At 53.8% G+C, this 13,642-nt stretch overlaps 3 pseudogenes; all 3 read left to right on the forward strand.

The window, feature by feature from the left end:
* LOC120375866 overlaps positions 1-13,642 on the forward strand; it is a 332,464-nt pseudogene that overhangs the window by 60,444 nt on the left and 258,378 nt on the right.
* Positions 6,771-6,951, forward strand: LOC120376299 (annotated as a pseudogene).
* LOC120376309 lies at positions 7,055-7,200 on the forward strand (annotated as a pseudogene).

The following is a 13,642-nucleotide window of genomic DNA, read 5'->3' on the forward strand; positions in this document are numbered from 1 at the left end:
TCTGGGGCAGGGCTGGGGATAAGGAACTTGGGGTGCAGACAGGCTGCCCCAGGGCTAGGGCCAAAGAGGACTCCCCTCCACCCTCCCTGGCAGCAGCAAGCTCCAGGGGAGGGACCCCTCCTCTCCCCCGCAGTTCACTGCACATGCTCCTAGGGTCCCTCTCAGGTCCAGAAAGCCCACTCGCCTCTCCTCTGGTGGGTACCGAGGGGGGAGGTTGCCATCACATGTGGCATCCCCTGCTGCCACCCCTCACCATAGCCTCACTGGGGATGGGGCTGCCCCTTGCCCAGCATAGTGCAGGAGTGGGGACTGCAGGGTGGTAGCTGGGGAGGGGCACAGTATCACAAAATTCACCCAAGCCCCAGCTGCACAGGTCTAGGAAGCTCCCCTCCCCAGTGGTGTAGCCAGGTTCTAACATCAGGGGGAGCGAACACGTAAAAAAAAATGCCAGCCAACATATCCAATTACTAATCAGGTAGTTCTATAACAGGCTATAACAGGCTGCCCTGGACCCCATCACCCCCTGAAGCACAAGGTAGGGGTAGGCACCACCATGTTGTGCAACAAACACTTGACAAAATTACTGGACTTAGTGATGGACAATGCGGGCAGGTGGGTATTATGTCATTCAATCATTCAACCCATAAAATTGCACACATTTTGCCTCAGTGAAATTAAATATCCAGAGAATTACTGGGCCTGTGATGATGATGACCAGGGCTTGCTCACCTGTGGCTCCCCCTCCCTGTGCTGTGGAGGCACAGCCAGGCAGGTCTGCATCTGCAGGCAGGCACCCTGCCTCAGGTGCAGCTCCCATGGGCCCTGCTAGCTACTAGACTGGGAGCCTCCCGGCCAATGGAATGGGCTGGGCTGGGCTGCGGGGTGGAAGGCAAAGGGGGAGATTGTAGGGAGCTTTGGAGGAGGGGAGGCTGTGGGGGAGGGGAGTGGGCTGGCACAAAGGGGAGGGCTCTCTGGAGAGGAGTGACAGGGGCACAGGGGTCATTGGGAGTCTCTCGAGGGGGCAGAGGGTTGTGTGGGTCTCTGTGGGGCAGGGGGCTGTGATGGGCGGAGCCAGCTGCAACCTGGGTCTGCTCTGTGGGGGGTGTTGCTATAGTCCCCTCAGGAAGCTCCCCCCCCATCCTGTGTATTTTATACCAGCCCCGGGGTGCCCATTGCTGCTCCTTTGCCTGCCCCCGGCTCCATCTGTCTGTCCCCACAACCTCCCAGCTGTGTCTGTCTGTCCCCACCAAACCCCCCTCCCCGGCTGTGTCTCTGGCTCAGGCTGCCCCCACAGCTCACCGGCTGAGTCTGTCCGATAGGGACAGACCCTGCTGCTGCTCTGCTCAGGGCTCAGACGCTGCCGGTGGCTCGCTCCCCCTCCCTGCTGTGGAGGCGTGGCCAGGCAGCTCCGGCACCGCCCCCGGCAGCTCCCATTGGCTGGGGTTCCCGGCCAATGGGGTGTGAGCCCTGTCGCTGCTGGAGCCTCTGCCGGGAGCTGCCGCTGTCGTGAGAGCGCCCGGCATTGCAACGGGGGACCCCCCCAAAGCACAGGGCCTGGGGCCCAAACATTGCTGGAGCTGGGCCCAGCTTCAGGATTATTGGTGGGTCCTGGGCTCCACGGGCCCATACAACTCGCCGCCCCTGCACACACTCACCCCACAATAGACACTTCAATTACTGTTATTACTTCTTTTTACTTCCTGTCAAAATGCGCAAAGTGCACATAGTCTCTGTAATTTTATTCTTTCACATTCGGTCAGGATGACAGTGCTGGTATTTTAGCTTTCTAACTGGTCTGTGCATTTCAAAATTTTATTTCTGTCTTATGCTTAAATTCAATTCTTTGAGTAATGAGTTCTAAAATGCCTCACCTGTCCTGGCTGGAGTAATTATCATTATTACTGTTATTACCGTATTGTGCTTTGTCATTCATTATTTAAAATGGTACAGTCAAATAACAGACTCTACATTTTGCATGTACTTACCTTAGCAGGGTTCATTTAAAAAAAAATTAGCTAAACTCAAAACTTTAGACACTGTGCAGATGAAGATCACTTATCTTCAGACTGTATTTTTAAATCTGTCTGTAAAGTAACTTAAAATGTCTATGAAAATAAATACAGTTCCAAGTATGATACTAATAGCAATGATGGAGTGAAATGTTAGTGAGTCACCTACATGATAGTGACCAGTTAACACAAATGCCAAAATAACTAGAGAAATAAATTCCCATTCGTAAAAAAGAGAAAAAAACTTTAATCCCCTATGTAAACTAAGTAAATATGTTTTCAGTGGAATGAAAAACAATTGACTAAAATAGAGGAGATAATGGCAGTAACATGGAGCGTGTCTCTTAGAGAAAGTAAGCAGATTTTATTTATCTCTACTAAAGATGGGGTAAAAAGTATCAACCTTGTGTTTCTGATACCTGCATTAAAGCTCCAGAACTGATACCTCAAGGCTTGGGATAGGGAATATCTTGCTGTATTGTCTCCTGATTGTTCTAAATTTACTTTTAAATTTAATATGTGGCTGTATTAAGATTATGGGAAAAGAGGTACCAAGTGGTAACAGGGTGAACAATTAGCAGGAAGATTAATTTTAAATAATTTTTTTTTGTAAAGGCACCTCTGTTTCCAAATGTGCCTTAACCACAGGATACAGGTTGTGTGTCAATGCTAATGAGGTGTAATCAGAAGCTAGATAAGTTTATGGAGGGGATGGTATGATAGGATAACGGGCTTAGTCAATAGGTCAATTATGTGCCTGGTATGATGTAACCTTTTCCAGAGGGTTTGGCTGGAGAGTCTTGCCCGCATGCTCGGGGTTCAGCTGACCGCCATATTTGGGGTCGGGAAGGAATTTTCCTCCAGGGAAGATTGGCTATGGCCCTGGAGGTTTTTCGCCTTCCTCCGAAGCATGGGGCAGGGTTCACTTGCTAAGGAGTGGGTGGATCGGCTTATGTGGCCTGCATCTTGCAGGAGGTCAGACTAGATGATCATAATGGTCCCTTCTGATCTTGAATTCTATGATTCTATGATTCTACATTATAAAAAGGGGGTGCCCAGAGCAGGAAAATTGAGCTCCCTATGGGAAATTCCAGCAGGAACCATCCCTCTACTGATGATCAATCCATGAGAGACACCTCAGACCCTAATACTATTGAACAGGATGTGAGTAGAACTAGAGTTGTAACTTTTGCACAGGTCTTCATATAATGTCTATATGCCTTGGGTCGTCATAACCTTAACTGTAACTTCAATAAAACTTGTAAAACCGACTAGACCTTGTACCTGTGAATGTCTGTGTGGTCACTCCCCTTGGTCTTTGTGTGTTCCTAGAGACTGTACATTTGAAGCAAGTAGCAGAGGCGACTTTCACTCTGTTAAGCTTGAAACTGTTGCCACCAGAGCCGACCCCGCGGCGGTGTAATGCCACGTTACAAACTGCACTTTAAATAAAAGGCTGCACAATACACCACAGACCAGGCCACCCTCACTTCTGCGCTGCTGCTGCTGGCGGTGGCATGGCCTTCAGAGCTGGGCGCTCGGCCAGCACCCGCTATCAGGCCGCCCTGCCAGTGCTGAATTTGTGCCATGGCTGAGCTCTGGCACCTCTTTCAATACAAATTAAGCACTAGAGGGAGGCACCGGGGCCTGGACGTGACGGTGGGGAGCCCGTGAGGGCCAGGGGGGATGGGGGGCACCAAAATACAAGTTCACCCAGGGCGCCATTTTCTCTAAGGCCAGCCCTGGAGCTGGGTATGGGGGAGGGGCACATCCCCTCAGGCCGTGGTTCTCAAGCAGGGGTCCCTGGACCTCTTAGGGGCTGCGAGCTGGTTTCAGGGGCTCCTCCAAGCAGGGCCAGTGTTAGACTCGCTTGGGCCCAGGGCAGAAAGCCCAAACCTCCCTGCCTGGGGCCATGAGCCCTGCCACCAGGGGCTGAAGCCAAAGCTGGAGCAATTAGCTCTGTGGGGGGCCCTGTCACATGGAGCCCCAGGCAATACCCCTGTTTGCTACCCCCTAACACCAGCCCTGGCTTTTCTGTGCAGAAAACCAGGCGTATGCAGGGCAGTGGGGTTTTTATAACATGTTGAGGGGCCTCAGAAAGAAAACAGTTGAGAACCCCTGACTAAGCCTCATTGGTGGGTGCCCCTCTACATCTCACAGCCGCCGCTGGTTAGTCGGTGAGGCTCCAGCCCTGGGATTCTGCTCCCTTTACCTAGCCCCACCTAGGTGTGTTCTTTGCTCTTCCACAAATCAGAGCATTTCCACCTCATGAGTCTGTTCCTAGAATGGAAGCCACATATTAAACAAGTCCCAACAGGTTTGCTACACCCTGGCTTCCTCCCATTCTCCACCCTGTGAATTTCCTGCCCCGCTCCAACCTCTAAACCAGACTGCCCAAGCCTCCCACCTCCTGTGTATCTGCTGTCACTCTCCCTCCAGCAGGAACCCACCAATAACCCCCAATAATCCCTACCTGAACAGGATCCTCTGCAGCCATTTCCCTTCCCTGTCCCATGGGAGGATGGGATGAACCGCGCGAGACATGAGCGTCATTCTGCAGCCTGGCAGGATGAGAAGGGCAGTTGTGGATGTTTCAGAACTGGCTTTAGTTCATTTCACATCACAATTCCCCAGGCCCTTTCCTGCAGACAGACATCCTAGACTCTCCCATGCTGGAAAATGCTTGATCTCTTTATTACAGTGTCAAGTATCAGAGGGGTAGCCGTGTTAGTCTGGTTCTGTAGAGCAGCAAAGAATCCTGGGGCACCTGATAGACTAACAGATGTTTTGTAGCATGAGCTTTCGAGGTGAACACCCACTTCTTCGGATGCAAGCAGTGGGTGAGCCCCTGCTTGCATCCGAAGAAGTGGGTGTTCACCCACGAAAGCTCATGCTACAAAACATCTGTTAGTCTATAAGGTGCCACAGGATTCTTTGCTGCTTTTATTACAGTGTAGACCTGACCCCTCCTGCCAGGGCTAAATCCACAGACGTTTTTCAGCCTCTGCAGTAATAAAGTCTCTGAACAAAATGCTAGAAAGGAGCAGAACCAAAGGGGCTGGGCAGGCTCCATAGGGGACACTGGTTCCTCCTTCCCCACCGGTGCCCCAGCCATGCCCTGTGGCTGGCAGAGAACGGCCACCCCATCTCCACCCCAGAGGGAGCTGTGTCTCAGGGCTTCCCCAAACAGCACCCAGGAACCCCCATCCCTTTTGGGGAATGACTCAGGGCAACAATTTCCCACCCAAACAAAGACGAATTGCTGCTGATGAAATGGGGGGTGGGGCGAAGCCCCCCAAATATGAGGAGAATTTAAATTGACATTTGAAAATTATAGAAAAAAAAACAGGAAAAATAAGAGACTAGAGAGTCAACAATTTTAGGAAAAACGAGGGAATCTCCTTGGGTTTGACGGTCCTGTGTGGTGAGGGGAGAGAAAAGGGGGAGAACCAGAGAGACTTGTTACCAGTACTGGGGAGGGAAGCGGCACAGACAGGAGAAGGAGGCAGGTATCTCCCCCGCCCCCGACTCACACACACTCTCCCCCTGGACTTTCCCGCTGCACAGAGACCGTTCAACCCCCACCTGCCCCACTGCCCTTCCCCCGCCTGCAGCTCCGGCTTCTCCCCTCCTGCCCCCGCCAGCCACACAACGGGGAACCCCCGGGCCCCAGGCTCTGTCCCCACCTGGATCCCCGCGGGGCCGGGGGCAGATCCTGGCTGCAGCGGAGAACAGCGGCTCCGCTCCGGCCCGGGCGGCTCCAGCGCTGCTGGCAGCACGTGGCCACCAGGGAGCAGCTGCACCGCCCGGGCTCCTGCGTCACAATGTGCCAGAGCCCCGCCCCCAGGAGCTGCCCCGCCCCCGGGCTGTGACAGAGCCCCGCCCCAGGAGCTGCCCCGCCCCGGGCTGTGCCAGAGCCCCGCCCCCAGGAGCTGCCCCGCCCCCGGGCTGTGCCAGAGCCCGGGCCCCGGGAGCTGCCCCGCCCCCGGGCTGTGCCAGAGCCCCGCCCCCAGGAGCTGCCCCATGTCCCATCTCTGGGCTTTGTTCTCCTGCCTCCTTGTTCCCAGCATCCACCGCTCCCAGCTGATCCCTTCCTGTGTCTGCAAACACCCCCTCCCCCCAGGGCGGCTGCAGCGCTCGCTGGGGCTGTCTCCAGTGGCTGAAGTTGCCGCCATCTCTGCTTCACCTGGGGAAGAGACAAAGCGAGGAGATGGTCCCAGGGTGTGAAAGCAAAATTAGGGGGCAGGGAAAGAAGGACTGTTTGGAAAAGTGGGTTTTTTGCGAGGGGAGGGGAGGTCATTCCTGTATTGGACCAACTGCCGGTGGGGAGAGAGAGAGAGCGAGAGAGAGAAGCGACACGCAAGCTGCGCTCTTTCCCCAGCAGCAGGTGGGCCACGTGGTCTCTCTGATGGCCTGGCTGCCCGGGACGGGACCCGGCTACCACTACAGGGCAGGCAAGAGCGGTGGCCCAGGCGGGCAGGGGGAGGGGCCCGAGCGGAGGGGCGGAGCCGCGTGGGTGGGTATGCAGATCTGTGTGCGAGCAGAGCATTGTGGGAGCAGACGCAGGCTGCCAGGCAGGGCCCGACTTTGGCACTGGGAGCTCGGCGTGGAGAAGGGAGGGGCTCTGGGGGACGCGTCGGGGCAGCTGTCGGCAGTGGGGGCCGGTGTGGGCGAGGCCGGCGGTGGGGGCGCGGCGGTCCGCCCCGTGTGTTATAAGTACGGGGCGAGCGAGGGCGGGCGGCGGCCGGGCAGCAGGAACTCATACTTACCTGGCAGGGGAGATACCATGATCACGAAGGTGGTTTTCTCAGGGTGAGGATCATCCATTGCACTGCGGGTGTGCTGACCCCTGCAATTTCCCCACACAATTCTGTGTGTTTGTATTGATTATTCATAATTTTGCCTGTATTGTTTGTACTGAGAAAAAGGGAGAAATTTCTTCAGGGATTAATAAGATTAGACCCTATGAATGTCTATCTTGGATTCATAGAGATTGTGTATTTTTTTCTCTTTTTTCTTTTATTCTTTTAATAAACTCTTTTAAGTTCAGGACTTGGTTAAGTTCCTTACCATGATCATGAAGGTGGTTTTCTCAGGGTGAGAATCATCCATTGCACTGCAGGTGTGCTGACCCCTGCGATTTCCCCACACAATTCTGTGTGTTTGTATTGATTATTCGTAATTTTGCCTGTATTGTTTGTACTGAGGAAAAGGGAGAAATTTCTCCAGGGATTAATAAGATTAGACCCTATGAATGTCTATCTTGGATTCATAGAGATTGTGTATTTTTTTCTCTTCTTTCTTTTATTCTTTTAATAAACTCTTTTAAGTTCAGGACTTGGTTAAGTTCCTTACCTGTGGATTGAGGGGAAGGAAGCTAGGCACCACTCTGTGGAGACAAGGGTTGTCTCCAAGCAGAGAAAGCAGGAGAGGGAGGGGGGAAGTGGGCTGCTTCCCTGTGTGTAGAGATTCAAGGGGTTTGAATCTGGGTTTCCCAGGGGAAGCTTGGGGCACAGGCAGTGTGTCAGACACTTTAACCTGACTGGTGGCAGCGAGAAGGAATCCTACCCTAAGGGTTAGGGTGGGGGGAGAATACCTGCGGGTCCCCATCTTTGAACCCACAAGCTCAAAGTTGCCCAAAAGTAGCTATTGTGTCATACAGGAAGCCTGTGATATGCAGGGGGTCAAATAAGATGCTCTAGTGGTCTCTTCTGGCCATAAAATCGACTAATTTCTGAAAAACTGAGTGTAGCATTGGGAGCAGCGTCTGATGTTTTCCTGTCTAGCCGGCTTGCTGCCTAGAACGAACACTCCTTGAGTGGGGTGATCCACAGGGAGTAGCTCAAACCTCCAAAGTGCCTGGCCAGGGGCAGGACATTGGCACAGCAAGGGAGGGGTGTGGCAGTGACATCACAAAGGCTTTTTGCAGGACCTCAGACTATTGGTCAAAGGTGGTGGGGAGGTGGTGACCTCACAGAGAGATGCTGACATCAGCCAGGCAGGACAGGGGCGAGGGGCCAGGGAAACCTCAGAGACCCCTGTGGCTTTGCTTCAGCAAGTCTCCTTCTCCAGGTCTCTCTTTGAGGACTGAGAGAGTATTCGGGTTCAGGCACATGAGCGCCAGGAGGAACCTCTTTTGAGTTTTCTCCTTCCCTTTTAGTGATTTTACTAGAAAACAGAAGTCCCTGTTTAGAAGGTAAGAGCCTCCTCGAGGGAAGGGGTGTCCTGGGGGTGTCACAGTTCAGATGCCAGTGGCCCCCCTACACTGTCAGGAAGTTCCCACCACCCTGCTCTGTGTTCGCAGGGCAGGAGAGAGCAGCATCCACAGCGGTGATTTACTCCTGGCTGCAGGAGCAGAGCAGCACGCTCAGCTTTCAGAACTTCCCAGAGCAATGAAAGGGGAGGGGCCTGTGGCTCTGTAACAGGAATGCAGGGCAGGCAAGTTCACAGCAGGCATTGTGGGATACTGGAGAAGGCGAGTTGTGGTGGTATAATGAACAGCAGAATTTAGTCTGTTACTTTCAGTTTGCTGCAAAAAGCTCTAGACCTCTCATCGAAGTCATTTTATTTTGTCAGCAAAACAGGGCAGTTTTGTCGCCAGACGTGGCATTGCAGTGTGTGCACCAGCCACAAGCTGCCAACCGAGAGAGCGTTGTGTGTTTTTCACACACCTGAGCAATATAATTCTGCTGAAACAACTTTGTAGTGCAGCCCTGGCCAAAGATTCACTCACACACAACTTGTAAGGGAAATGTCACCTGCTCCTCTGCTTTGGAGAATCCAAAGACAAGCAAAGCTTGTCGGGCCCTGGTAGCAATGGCAGAGAGTCAGGTGTGGGCAGACAGTGTGTTTTAGTCTCTTACAGGTACCATGGCTTAGCTGGCTAAAGCACCTGTTTCGTAAATAGTAGATCCTGGGTTCAACTCCCAGTGGTGCCTGGTTGTTGGGGCACTTGCTATTGGCTACTGTCAGAAGACAAGATTCAGAGCTAGATGGGCCTTTGGTCTGGCCCAGTGTGGTTTTCCTTATGGTTTAAATAACACTCACAGGCACTGATAACAGAGTTACTGAGCATTTGGGAGTTAAGAGCTGATAGGTCAGTGGTCCAGTCCCCACACAGATGACACCCTCCCTCTGGGACAGGGGCAGGTCTGAGCTCTCACCCAAATGCTCATTGTGGATGCTAGAATCTGTGGGCAGCTCATTTAGTTTACGCCAAAGGTTGAGTCCTGCTTTGTGCACCGTGTGTGAGAATGAAAATCCTAAACCGCCCTTTGAAATAACGAATGTAGCAGGACATGTTATTGTCCCTGCCCCCAAGCAGACAGACCAATGGAGAAATGCCATCGAGTCCAAGGTAATACTTCCCTGCCATTTTACCTTTTTTGCTGGCTAAACTCCTTCTTATCTGCCCAGCCCAGGCTGTCCTCTGCCTCAGCTGCTGCTCCCGGCCTGCTCTAGAGTCAAACATGCGGGGCCCCCAGGGGAACAGAGGCTGGGACAGGGCAGCAGCCTGGGCTGGGCTGGGAAGATGCTGGGAGTTCTCGTTCCCTGAGAACTGGCCTGGCTCCCTTCTCAACAGCAAACAAATCAATACCATGTCCCCTCCCCAGAAAAACCAGCCTGGAGCCAAGGGCAGCAGGGGACGATTCCCTCCAGTTCCCACCGAGGCAGGAGAGAACCCAGGGTGTTTCTAGCAGAGCTTATGGAACTGACATGGGGAAACCAGCCTTTAATAACAGGCAGTTCCAGTTGAAGCTCAGTGTTTTTAACAATTTCTACAACATTAAATAACCCTTCAATCCTAGTGTCACCATCCATAAAATTGCTTCAGCCTTATATGTTCCCAAGTGCACAACTAAACATCTCTTCAAATCCAAGGGAGTGGAGATCAGTCAGTGTTCAGAGTCATCCCACATAAAAGAACCATGTTGTGGTACATACTGGCTCCATCATGTGGCTATCGCCTTTCCCTCCTCTCTGTTAAAAGTTTTGGTATTTTGCACAGAAACTTTCTTCCCTCAGGAGAGACCTGGGATCCAGGGCTACCAGCCAGACAAATACCTTTAAGAGGAGGCATAACCTTTCAAAAAATGATCTCCCTTCTTCAATTCAGTGACAGCCTGAAATGCTACTTGTCCCAGCAGAGCTGGAGGATTGAAAGCAGCTACATCAAACCCCTGTGTAGCTCGCAGGAATGAACACAAATGCTCCCTTGTATCTGAAGTGATGTTTAGTTTTACCCTTTGTTAACTAGAAGACTAAAGGGAAAGGCAGTGGTGGTGTCACATATAAAGAGCGATACACGAAACAATCGTCATAGTTATGCCTATAGTGACTGCAAAATCTTTCTATATTCTCCTTATTATCATCAGTGTATTATTTTCTCTGGCATCTAGACATTAACTAGACCTTGACCAAGAAATTTGGATCTTGATAAAATAATCCACTATCCCTCGTTAAGATAATGGACTTGACACCCACTCGGGTGTCTCCATGCAGGTTCAAGTACTAACAACAGTGGCTGCCTTTTAGCCGTAGCTTTTAATCAGGGCAATAAATTGATACAAATTCCTGTTAAATAATTTCTCAGCCAGAGTCCTTCACCCACATTCCTTAGGGCACTGGGCCACATGTGGACGTTTCATTTCCCGTCTCAATTTCACACAGAGACACAATTTCATTTGCAGAGATCCATGAACAGCAAAACCTCCCTGTATCTCTGGTCTGAGCCAGGGCATTTGATTCCAGTGAACCCTTCTCTCCTGCAATGGCAATGGTCAGAGAGAGGGGACGTGGCCACCTGCATCCCTGCCAGGGAGATATTGGCTCGGCTCTTTCTTTCTGCTGCTGTTGTTAGTCCATGAAACATCAGGGATGGAATGCAAGGCTGAGTTCATGCACCAGCCCCCTGAAACATTTCAGTGCCCCAGAGAGATCCTGACCCCTGGTATTGGAATGATAGGGTGGAGATTCGAATAGGAAAGGGACTGTCTGAATTGTCAGTGTGGGGAATGAACAACAACCTATAGCAATGTTGTTAGCCACAAACACACTAATCATGCTACAGCTGGAAGGGAAATGGGCAAGAAAAGATGGTTACTCACCTGTAGTAACTGGTGTTCTTCGAGATGTGTTGCTCCTATCCATTCCATGTAGGTGTGCGCGCCGCGCGTGCACGGCTCTCCGGAACATTTTTACCCTAGCAACTCCGGCGGGCCGGCTGGCGCCCCCTGGAGTGGCGCCGTCATGGCGCCCCTTATATACCTCAGCCGGCCCGTCCGCTCCTCAGTTCCTTCTTGCCGGCTATTCCGACAGTGGGGAAGGAGGGCGGGTCTGGAATGGATAGGAAAAACACATCTCGAAGAACACCAGTTACTACAGGTGAGTAACCGTCTTTTCTTCTTCGAGTGATTGCTCCTATGCATTCCATGTAGGTGATTCCCAAGCCTTACCTAGGCGGTGGGGTCGGAATGAGACGTGGCGGAGTGTAGTACCGCAGAGCCAAAGGCTGCGTCGTCTCGGGACTGCTGCACCAGCGCATAATGGGAAGCGAAGGTGTGGACGGAAGACCAGGTGGCCGCTCGACAGATGTCCTGGATGGGAACGTGGGCCAGGAAGGCGGCTGACGAGGCGTGCGCCCTTGTCGAGTGTGCGGTGAGTCGGCACGGGGGGACGCGAGCAAGTTCGTAGCACGCCCGTATGCAGGATGTCACCCAGGAAGAAATCCGTTGAGATGAAACAGGCTCGCCTTTCATGCGCTCCGCAATTGCGACAAAGAGCTGGGAGGAACGCCGGAAGGACTTAGTTCGGTCAATGTAAAAGGCGAGGGCCCTACGGACGTCGAGGGTGTGGAGCTGCTGCTCACGAGGTGAGGCGTGCGGCTTTGGAAAGAAGACCGGGAGGAAGATCTCCTGATTAAGATGAAAGGCCGACACCACCTTTGGGAGGAAGGCCGGATGTGGCCGAAGCTGCACTTTGTCCGCGTGGAAGACGGTATATGGGGGACCCGCCGTCAGGGCGCGGAGTTCGGATACTCGTCTGGCGGATGTGATTGCCACGAGGAAGGCCGTCTTCCAGGTGAGATGGACGAGGGAGCAGGAGGCCATGGGCTCGAAGGGCGGGCGCATCAGCTGGGTGAGAGCCAGGTTCAGATCCCACGTAGGAGCCGGCGGACGCACTTGCGGGTAGAGGCGGTCCAACCCCTTGAGGAAGCGGGCAACCATGGGGTTGGAAAACACGGAGCGACCATCTACAGCAGGCCGGAAGGCCGAAAGCGCCGCCAGGTGTACCCTCAGGGACGAGATCGCGAGACCTTGGCCTTTCAGGTACCAGAGGTAGTCGAGGACCGTCTGGATCGGGGACGAGAAGGGGTTAAGACCTTGCTGATCGCACCAAAGGGCAAAGCGTTTCCACTTTGCCAGGTAGGTAGAGCGTGTGGACGGTTTCCTGCTTTCAAGGAGAACTTGCTGCACCGCCGCGGAACAGGTCCTCTCCGCGTCGGTCAACCACTCAGGAACCAGGCTGTAAGATGCAGCGACTGCAGGTTCGGGTGACAAAGCCTGCCGAGGTCCTGGGAGATGAGATCCGGCCATAACGGTAGGGGAATGGGATCCCGGATCGATAGCTCGAGGAGCAGGGTATACCAGTGCTGCCTCGGCCAGGCCGGAGCGACGAGAATGACGCGGGCCTTGTCCCTCCGTAGCTTGAGCAGTACTCGGTGGACTAGCGGGAACGGCGGGAAGGCGTATAGAAGGGGACCCGTCCAGGACATGAGGAACGCATCGGAGATGGAGTCCGGAGCCCGACCCTGGTACGAACAGAACCTGTGGCACTTCCTGTTGGTCCTGGAGGCAAACAGGTCTATTTGGGGAAATCCCCACCTTTGGAAGATGGTGTGGGCCACGTCGGGGCGAAGGGACCACTCGTGGGAAGCGAAGGACCGGCTGAGACGGTCGGCCAGCGTGTTCTGCACCCCTGGCAGAAAGAACGCTTCGAGGCGAATCGAGTGGGTTACACACAGGTCCCATAGGAGCATCGCCTCCTTGCACAGCGGGGAGGATCGGGCCCCGCCCTGTTTGTTCAGATAGAACATGGCTGCCGTGTTGTCCGTGTACACCGCTACGCAGCGGTCCCGGAGGTGTGCAAGAAAGGCGAGACAAGCCAGGCGGATCGCTCTCAATTCCCTGACGTTGATGTGCAGGGAGAGCTCCTGGGCCGACCAGAGGCCCTGAGTGTGCAGGTCTCCCATGTGAGCCCCCCATCCAAGCGCCGAGGCGTCTGTGGTCAGGGTGACCGACGGGCGAGGGGGGCGAAACGGAACCCCGGCGCAGACCACCTCCTGATGCAGCCACCAGGTGAGCGTCTGGAGAGTGGGGTCTGAGACCGTGACCACCAGATCTAGGGGGTCGCGGTGGGGCCGGTACACCGAAGTCAGCCACATCTGGAACGGACGGAGCCTCAGCCTCGCGTTCGCGGTCACAAAGGTGCACGCAGCCATGTGGCCCAGCAGGCGAAGGCAGGACCGGGCCGTCGTGGAAGGGAAGGCTTGCAAGGTGCGAATGAGCGAGGCCATCGTCTCGTGTCGAGAACGAGGGAGGCAGGCCCTGGCGAGGGTGGAGTCGAGGACCGCT

The sequence above is a fragment of the Mauremys reevesii genome, linkage group 12 (genome assembly GCF_016161935.1).
Source record: "Mauremys reevesii isolate NIE-2019 linkage group 12, ASM1616193v1, whole genome shotgun sequence".
Lineage (NCBI taxonomy): Eukaryota > Metazoa > Chordata > Testudines > Geoemydidae > Mauremys > Mauremys reevesii.